We start from the raw sequence: 6629 nt of genomic DNA on the forward strand, positions 1-6629 counted from the left end.
CAAAAGGAGTGTCGTGTTTTCAAATAAAGTTAGCCGCGAGTCTGCGCTTGTTGTGTTATCTTCTTGTCCTTGTCTTTTTGTGCGCAGTACCCCCCTTGTATTCACCATGATTGACCGACTAGCCCAACAACGTACGCTTTTATAACCGCTGGTCCTTAAGGGTAATGGAGTGGATTTCAACTGAAGGCAAGCGTAGTAAGGGGCGGCGGAAAGTTAGGTGGGCGGAGGAGATTAAGGACTCCGCGGGATACGGTGGCCGCAGCTGGCAAAGGACAGGGTGGATTGAAGAGTCATGGGAGAGGCCTTTGCCCTGCAGTGGGCCTAGTCAGGCTAATGATGTTGATGATGACGCACATAAACAGCACTATCACACACTGGACATACCAAACAACTTGGACAAGGTACGGGTTTCATTAAAAGTAGCTCCTATGCAAAATGATATTGCCTTCAGTCATGTTCCGTGAAACACAATAAAACTGATGCATGTGTCGGATTTCTTGTGTAGCTGTTGGGCCTCGTCCATTCGACTCCATGTTACAGCTGTGTTCTGGTTCAATGGCATGTAGTGCAGCTGCAAATAATCCTTTACATTTGATTTCCAGATATCAAGGAAAGCGTGCACAACTGATTTCTGTGGTATGGTACACAAGGAAGGCCATGTGCATAAGTTTTCTATGACAGATCTGCCTGCTGTATCACTTCGCAGAGGTCTTCACGCTGCCATATGATGGCAGCTGACAGTGTATATATCCGCATATATATATCCGCAGTGTATATATCCATTCGCAGTGTATATATCCGCATAGTGCGTATCGCTAACATTCCCGCTACCTCTTACTGTGCCCGCCACTGGACATCCGCCGATTGGCCCCGACGCTGCAGACGGGCGCGCTTTGATGGACGGATGGAAGATAGAAGAGTCCTTTTGAAGCGGGGTGGTGGTAATTGCCACCATGCATGGCTTTATCCCTTTATTTTTGTTTAACTGTTTAATTCGTCATTTTGTTTCACTATGGTTTCCTACACTTTTAACCTTATGTCACGTCTCTGCTTTTCGGTCACCAGTCTTCCAATGGTTTTTTGCTAACTTCCAGCGCAGATTTCTTTACATGACCATTGTTATCTCTAAACTCCAGGGCCTCAGGAAGAGTGCCTGTGCCCATAGAGTTAATATAACCAACCCTAGAAGGAAAGGTACCCATTGAGCCCATGCATGATCCAACGCCATGATCCCGCCATGATCCAACGGTTTGTGTGTGTTGCCAGCTGTTTAGACACTTGCTAAATCTGGACAAAGAACGGAGTTGGAACCTGGCAATGTAGCCTCATGGGAAGATGGCGGTATGCAGATTAGCTCTCGATTGCTCTAAACTGCTGTAAACGACGCGAAAATCGTCGCGTTTGGATCATTTCCAATGGTATGCAGTGTCGCATACCGAATGTAATTTCATATAGGTGGCTTGTGTCTTCTGAATTGTTATTTGAAGGCAAGTACCGCGATTGTGAAGCGCTTGGAGTGTATTTCGTCCAAAGAGCGCGCGGGATTTTGCATGTCTTCTGTTGCCGAGTGCAAATACGCGTCAGAAATATGCATATGAAATATGCTCGAAGGAAACGAATGCTCAAGATAAATGGAGCAACTGCTCAGCCTCGTTTGTTGTGAATGTTCAGCGTTTTGTTATATTAAATGTCGAAGGTTTGTTAAACTACCACGAGTATCACATTTTTTATCTTTCTCCTTCGCCGAGGAAGACGGTGCCGTGCCCTTTCTGGCGCGGGATGAGCTCATAATGGGATTTTTCGTACGCAGAAACGCTCAGAGCTTCATCATGAACGACTGAGACAAAGTGGAGGCAGAAATGCATTAAAGAGCATGTACCGCTCGAGAAAACTTCGTTTTATGTCTAGCATTGTGCGCACTAAATTGTGGGTGCTTGGTTGGTTGTTTTTTTTCTTATTTGCTTTTGTGTTGGTTTTTTTTTAGGTTTCTGACTGATTTTGCTTCTAATCTATGACACTGCTGTTTCGCTGAGATTTTTTTTATTCCTCTATTTGGTTTCAAAACTCATTTATGAGAAGCTAGTACCGCTAGTACTTTATACGCAAGGGATAAAATGGGTCCTGCGATTACATGTGTGCTGTCTTGTTTTCATGCCGATTTCCTGTCACTGGCTGTGTTCGCAGCGATAATGTGCTGTCAAATGCTTGAGCTGAGTATCACAAGTGTGCCTCTTTTCCGTCTAATAAACAGTTGGTAGAGTGCGCATGTGTTGCTCTTTTTCTTGTGCCGTTGTTGTTGCGCGGCCGTTCATTTCAACAGCGTTGCCTTTAAGTACAGCATGCATTAGTGCTGAAAAACGTAATAAAACCCCATTTAAGCAAGAGGACCTACATCCTTTATAAGTAGCACCAATGTGTACTCTGTCAAGCAGATTGAGACAATGGCGCTCAGAAAGCCGAATTCCGTGAAAAAGTAAACGGCAGCAAGGTTCGATCGCTTGGTGTCATTCGCCCTTAAAGATATTTCTGAGAACGGGAGATTTTCGATAACACGCTTTGCAGTACATAGCTGTCGCGAAATGTGCATATTTATCACTTCCCACGTTTATTCACAAATGATGCGAAAGCCCGATCTTTTTGGAGCTTTTGCCATGCATCAACGAACGAAGGTGGCATCGCGGTGCACGAGAGCGCGAGTGACTCCTTGTCGTATGCAGCTCCTTGCATTGAGTGCCTTGATCCCAGAGCTTAAGCAACCTGAAATCAGGTTCGAAAGAAGAAGTTCAAAAATAAAACTCCGAGAGGGTTTACTCAGTTTACTCGTGAACATGTTCACAATCGTCCGATATTAAATGAAATGACCACATTCAGTATGCTAAAGATCACAAAATGTGTTCAAAAGATTGAAAATACGCGTAAGAGTTGCATATAATTATTTTCTCTGCCGCAGTTTTCCGAATTCAAGTTCAAACTTCACCCATCCTTGACTTTGCGAGAAAAAAGTGTGCTGGCCACTATAGTGTGTTGTTAGATGGCGTTCAAGATGGCGACTTACATGCGTGGACCGCTTTGCTAGCTCAGCTTTAGCCCCCTGCCTGTGCCTGCATCGTCATCCGGATGGATACCATCACATTTGAGTAGGAGGTGTTCAATTGTTTCTACAGATCTACCACTTTTCTTTTAACCTTTTGACGGGAACGTGGAGCCATCTGGCGCCTGCAAGGCGTTCTGCGCGTGCGCAGTAGCCGAGCGCTGTACGCTGTAAGCGGTAGCGGTAACGCACGGTAGCGGTACGAGCTATGCTAAATATATCTATATGATACCAGGAAAGAGGAAATCGTAAAACCGGAATTGGCGAAAATAGTATTGTCGGAGTCACTTTCATCCCGATCCGCTGAAATTCGACATGCATCAAATTTTCCGGCACCGATTATTTCAGCAGGAAGGAAATCAATGAAATGATTCGCCACTGTGTTGACATGCACTGCAGAACTCTGCAGAATTGGTTTCTTGTTCATTAACGGTTTTTCATTAGCTGGCGAGGGCCTCGTTTGTTACTTGGACTTCCGAACTATGTTTCTTGCTCTCGCCGCCAGGTACCACACGGACTGCTCAATTCACGAATTGTTTTCCGTCCTTCGCCACAGGCTGATGCACACACACCCAGTTTTCACTGGGCCAACAGTTTTCCATGGGTCAGCAACAGTTATGTTAAATTCAGAGATTTCCGCTTTCAGTTATTTTTTTATGTCTTAAATTGGGCCTGAAGGGAATATGCACGAGTTTGTAGGGTATTTTAAGAATTATAAAAGAAAATGAGAAATTGTTTCTGTTAAAGATGTTGTGAACTGGGCCGATCAATTGCGGCGTTAGCGTACGACATCGGTGACGCGGTGATATTTAGGATATATTCTGAAATATAGCGAAACAAATGTGATTCCTGCTCGCTCTTTGTCTCATCTTTGCACCGGGCGCAAATGCAGCGCTGTATCCGATGACGCATTTCAGTCCTCGCCGTTGCATTAGAGACATCTGTGCTATACTTTATCACACGTCATCGAGCGACCTATGAGGCATTCCTACTTCAACTTTGTGTTTTTTTGTTCGCTTCCAAAGTTCGGGCGTTGACCTATACGACTGATCAACTAGGGTAAATGTAGCAGCCATACTGAGCTGTAAATAGCCTCAGTTGTAAAATTCATGTACGTGATGCGAGTTCATGCTAGTCACTTGCGAGCTTGTTTCCTTTACTTCGATTGAAAAGCGTATTTTGATGAATTAAAGCTTGACACTGCATCCTTAATACTTTTCCTTTAACGCGAACACTCCAAGAACTGCTACTCTTTCTATAAGAGTAAAATAGCTGCTGTGCTTCTTCTAGCAGCTGTTTATTCCGCCTTAATTGCTTTCTTCGGCAGAGAGAACTGCCTGCGCTGCGGCTAAAAGGAGTTGGAGGATTGATGCTTTCGTCGCTTGTATAGAGCAGCAGAGCTATACGGTCCTCCTAGATCGCTCGCAAAATACGTGACTCGCTGATTACGCGGAACTTAAACAAAGAGATCTTCATTTTAGCGGTAGGAAGAAAGTGGTATACTCGAGTAAAAGCTTTCAATAAGTACCACTCAGAGAGGGCATGCGCTTGCGTACACAAGTATGGCAAGAAATTATCTTATGACTGTTGTAGGTATAAAACTATAACTCTGTGGTGAAGAAAAAATATTTTAAACCCTTCAATAGCGCCACTAACGTTATTGTACACATGTTTCAAATCAGCCACGTTCCGACGAAAAATACTTCGCAGAAATAGGGACGCTCCTGCTGAAGTAAAACACTTGTGCCAAAATCCCCGTAATTCGTCGCGATTCAGCGCGGAACATCAGTCCGCGGGCTTTATATCGTAGTGCTACTACGGTGTGAATGCTTGAAGTGAGTGTAAATGAACCTAAACTGACTTTTTAATGTAATGATTTGTGCCACAGGACGCGAGTTATCTATGTTCATGAAAGGGCAACCTTCAACATACCGCACTCCGCTCAGTAATTTTTCAGTAATGATTTACAGCGACGTGAAGCTATTGTCTAAAATGTTTCATCATTTACTTAGCTAAACTCGCTCTAACGTGCCAGCGATCTGTGAATTACTGGGGCAGTGGGAACACTGCAGTTCTCAAAATATGTGTAGGCGGAATCGGCGAGGTTCAGAGTGCAGCATATACATATGGGCTTAATAGTAAGGGGGTTTGTCCTAGTGTTGATGAAAGGCGCGCGTCCTGCTATCGGCTAAAAGTTTAGTGGTCCGATTCCTCGTTGGTTACAGCAACCCTCCCTCCCCAACGCGCCTAAACGTTTGCAGTAAACAGAGTATACTCACTCCTGCAGAGGGTGTGCGCTGCACTCTGAATACAAATGTGGAAATTCTGGGAACAGAAGTGAAATATTGAACAAGCGAACACTCCAATCGAAAGACGTTCTCTACTGTAGTTCACTTCCAAGGGTGGAGCCTAAGATGGGGATGATGGCCAACTTTTCTCACAGGTCACCGTTGCCTGAAAGAAGTGTCGGAGCTTGGAAAAGAAAACATGAACACGCCCAACGAGTAGTACTTGGCAAAGTACTACGCTTTAACCTTAATCTCGACAGACGGCGAGTAGCAATGAAATAAGTTGTATAAAATAACGAAGGAAAAAATATTGGTATTTTCGAAACTGGTTCAGGAAAAAGGAGCCCAAAATAGGAATTTAATGGGTCTAAGGAGGGGAATTTTCCTTTATGACATGAAACAGCACTAGTAAGCCACTTGGAGATGCGAAGAGAAATATTAGAACTGAATAACAAATAAGATCCCTTCTATTGTTGAACTAACATGGTTTATACCAAACCGTCAACAAGTAGACGCCTGTCCAGCTGCCCGTCCGCAAAGAGTATCACGCCCATGGCTTTGCATGTCACGTTTATCGTAAAATATAAATATGCGCAGGGATTAAGAGATTAAGTGTACTGGGCGAAAAAGATGATCTCATCATAGAAGAAAGTCAGCACTAAACAGAAGCGCGCACAAGAAAACTACAGAAAGAAAGCGCTGGAATCGAACTATTTCTGCGAGTTTTAACCGTTCTAATAAATATCCAGAATCCATCACACATCAGTCACCCAGACTATAGCAGCTGTCAACAAGTGGCGTAGACACAATGACAAGCCCAAGAAGGCTTTGAGGGCAAACCGTGTATTGGAAGAATGAGGCAGCTTCTGCCCTCTAACCGACGACAACTCGGCGGCGGAGATCGCAGGCAAATGCTCTCGCCGTGGTCGTCAGGTTAATGCCCATTTCTCTCGCGGGCACACAGAATTTAAACGTGACCCTGAACTTTCGAGACAACGGCACTGTAGATAACACCGAAAACCATTTGAAACTTCTTAGAAACAGCCGTGTATGATGACTGTTCCAGACCGCTCCTGGAGCAGCAAAATTAAAGGAATACGGGAACTTTGAAACTTAGCATGAGCGTAAAAGATGAGGACAGAAAAAAAAAAGCACACAGGACAACTGCTGGCAGCCTGTGTTGTGTGAATAAGGACGTGTCCTGGTGGCGCTAAACAATCGACATAGAAACACAAGTAAGGGTTGCAGTA

This window comes from Amblyomma mixtum, chromosome 5 (genome assembly GCF_055824585.1).
Source record: "Amblyomma mixtum isolate Tamu chromosome 5, ASM5582458v1, whole genome shotgun sequence".
NCBI lineage: Eukaryota > Metazoa > Arthropoda > Arachnida > Ixodida > Ixodidae > Amblyomma > Amblyomma mixtum.